Source organism: Takifugu flavidus, unplaced genomic scaffold (genome assembly GCF_003711565.1).
Source record: "Takifugu flavidus isolate HTHZ2018 unplaced genomic scaffold, ASM371156v2 ctg236, whole genome shotgun sequence".
Taxonomy (NCBI): Eukaryota; Metazoa; Chordata; class Actinopteri; order Tetraodontiformes; family Tetraodontidae; genus Takifugu; species Takifugu flavidus.
This window is the reverse complement of record NW_026621897.1, coordinates 19422-22721: the sequence shown is the minus strand read 5'-3', so window position 1 is coordinate 22721 and position 3300 is coordinate 19422. Positions and strand designations below refer to the sequence as shown.

At 50.2% G+C, this 3300-nt stretch overlaps 1 non-coding gene across 1 annotated transcript; it reads left to right on the top strand.

The window, feature by feature from the left end:
* The first annotated feature begins 390 nt into the window (after positions 1-390).
* Positions 391-509, top strand: LOC130519871 (5S ribosomal RNA). Its single transcript, XR_008948508.1, has one exon. It is a non-coding gene; the product is annotated as a 5S ribosomal RNA (ribosomal RNA).
* Positions 510-3300: the final 2791 nt, after the last annotated feature.

The following is a 3300-nucleotide window of genomic DNA, read 5'->3' as shown; positions in this document are numbered from 1 at the left end:
GCCACGGGATGATAGCGGCCGGAAATATATTGCGTCCGTAGTGGTTTAGCACTACCATTGAAAATGAATGGGAAACGGTTTAGGGCCGTTTAGCTCCCGGCCATGGCACATTGCTTTTAAGTTGATTTCATTTATCGGAGTTGAATCTTGTTTGATTTTTTTGAAGGCGTTTCACCTCTCATCCAAGAGCCGTTCTAGGCAGATTTGATGATATGACGCTCATAGGCTATATAGCCTTTCTTTTTTGGGGGGAATGGATTGGAGGCTGCTCCAACATTGAGGTTTGGACTGTGACAAAGCAAAATGGACAACCTCCACCAGAATAAGTGTTTCAAGAAAATAAGTTTGAGCGTATTAACTTCAAAAGGCCATTTTCTTGCACTTGCTCTCGCTTACGGCCATACCACCCTGAGAACGCCCGATCTCGTCCGATCTCGGAAGCTAAGCAGGGTCGGGCCTGGTTAGTACTTGGATGGGAGACCGCCTGGGAATACCAGGTGCTGTAAGCTTTTTGCACTCTTCCACTGGGTCAGCAGAGGGCGCCAGTGTTCCTGATAATTATCCAGCCAGATGTAATTCACTTCTTAAGTACTTCTAACATTGAGATTTAATGTTGCACTATTGTACATCGTTTGAGATTTAATATTTTATGAGAGTGTGTGTGTGTGTGTGTGTGTGTGTGTGTGTGTGTGTGTTGTGTGTGTGTGTGTGTGTGTGTGCGTGCGTGCGTGCGTGCGTCCGTCCGTGCGTGTGTGTTTGTGTTTAAATAAAACTGAATTTCCCACTTTGGTCCACACTATTGTCAACATTTCTGTCTTCAAAAAAAAGCCAACTCAAGGCGGCAGAGTCCGGAATTGAAAACAATATCTAAAGAACTCAAGTATCATACTAACAACACTAATATTCCATCTGTCTATCCCCAACTGAATTAACTCCACACCTATCTCATCAGATTATTTGTAACAGAATAAGCAGATAACGTAGCATTTCCCTGTTCATATCTGCTACTTGCAATTTAGAATTTTTCAATAAAACTATGCTATGACACAAACTACAGTTTAATAGACTGCTGTGCTCCTAAAAAGAGCAGCATTTGTGGCTCATAAACCTCACAGACACTGCTATGCTCTTTAAACATTTTTATGATCGTGAATTTTTCAATCAAATATCTTCTCTTTGATAATGTCCAAAGCTGGATTCGAACTCTCCCTCTGGGGTCTTCAGGAGATTTCAATCAGGTTGTCTGTGACAGCAATTGTCAACTGGCCCGCACCAGTTGATCGCACCAGTTGCCAACTGATCACCACCTGGTGGTGAGTTGGCTCTGTTGGTGGGGAAGGATGTCGGACGGACCTGGCTGACCCAAACATATTGTGAGGGCCGTCAGGCTGAAGAAGGAGTCGTATCGGGCCTTTTTGTCCTGTGGGATTCCTGAGGCAGCAGATAGGTACTGGCAGGCCAAGCGGAGAGCAGCTACGGCGGTTGCCGAGGCAAAGACCCGGGCATGGGAAGAGTTGGATGAGGCCATGGAGAACGACTTCCTCGACGGCTTCGAAAAGGTTCTGGACCACCATCTGGCATCTGAGGAAGGGGAAGCAGGGCACTGTCAACACTGTGTATAGTGGCGATGGTGTGCTGCTGACCTCAACTTGGGATATTGTGGATCGGTGGAAGGAATACTTTGAAGACCTCCGTAATACCACCATGCACCTTCCAGTGAGGAAGCAGGGCCTGGGGACCTGGGAACAGACTCACGTATCTCCGGGGCTGAAGTTGCTGAGGTAGTCAAAAAACTCCTCGGTGGCAAGGCCCCAGGGGTGGATGAGATCCGCCCAGAGTTCCTTAAGGCTCTGGATGTTGTAGGGCTGTCGTGGTTGACTCGACTCTGCAACATCGCGTGGACATCGGGGACGGTGCCGCTGGATTGGCAGACCGGAGTGGTAGTCCCTCTTTTTAAGAAGGGGGACCGGAGGGTGTGTTCCAACTATAGGGGGATCACGCTCCTCAGCCTCCCTGGTAAGGTCTATTCAGGGGTACTGGAGAGGAGGGTCCGCCAGATAGTCGAACTTCGGATTCAGGAGGAGCAATGTGGTTTTCGTCCTGGGCATGGAACAGTGAACCAGTTCTACACCCTCAGCAGGGTCTTTGAGGGTGCATGGGAGTTTGCCCAACCAGTCCACATGTGTTTTGTGGACTTGGAGAAGGCATTCGACCGTGTCCCTCGGGGGGTCCTATGGGTCCTTCAAGAGTATGGGGTGCCGGGCCCCCTGATACACACCGTCCACTCCCTGTACGATCGGTGTCAGAGTTTGGTCCACATTGCTGGCAGTAAGTCGAACTTGTTTCCGGTGAGGGTTGGTCTCCGCCATGGCTGCCCTTTGTCAGTGATTCTGTTCATAACTTTTATGGACAGAATTTCTAGGTGCAGTCATGGTGTTGAGGGGGTCCGGCTTGGTGACCTCAGGATCGCGTCTTTGCTCTTTGCAGATGATGTGGTCCTGTTGGCGTCATCGGCCCCGTGACCTCCAATGATCACTGGATCGGTTTGTGAAGCGGCTGGGATGAAAATCAGCACCTCCAAATCCGAGGCCATGGTTTTCAAACGGAATAAGGTGGAGTGTCTTCTCCGGGTCAAGTAGGAGATCCTGCCCCAAGTGGAGGCGTTCAAATACCTTGGGGTCTTGTTCACGATTGAGGGAAGAATGGAGCAGGAGATGGACAGGTGGATTGGTGCGGTGTCCGCAGTAATGCGGACTCTGCAGCCAGCCAGTCAGTCAGTCAGTCAGTCAGTCAGTCAGTCAGCCAGCCAGTCAGTCAGTCAGTCAGTCAGTCAGTCAGTCAGTCAGTCAGTCAGTCAATCCATCAGCCAGCCAGCCAGCCAGCCAGTCAGTCAGCCAGTCAGCCAGCCACCCACCCACCTGATTCAGCTGTCTGTCAGACCTCCAGTCAGCCAGCCAGCCAGCCAGCCAGCCAGCCAGCCAGTCAGCCAGCCAGCCAGCCACCTGATTCAGCTGTATGTCAGACCTCCAGTCTGCCACTGGGTAAAGAAAGCTGCCTTTAATCTGCAGTCTAGAAGAATTCAGAGGGATTCAAATGTGCCAGGATGAAGAAAATCTCCCCTCTGAATGTGTTGTGCAGATGAAGCTGAAGGCAGCGATCTTCATCATGTGGGGGGACAAATGATCATCCAGTTGATGAATCTGGAGAGGCCAGCGGTAAGTCAGAAGCCTCAGAGAGAAAAGTGTCTCTCAGCTCTATTTGCTGCTCGTCAGCAGGGGCAGTAGAAGAGGACCAAGTCCG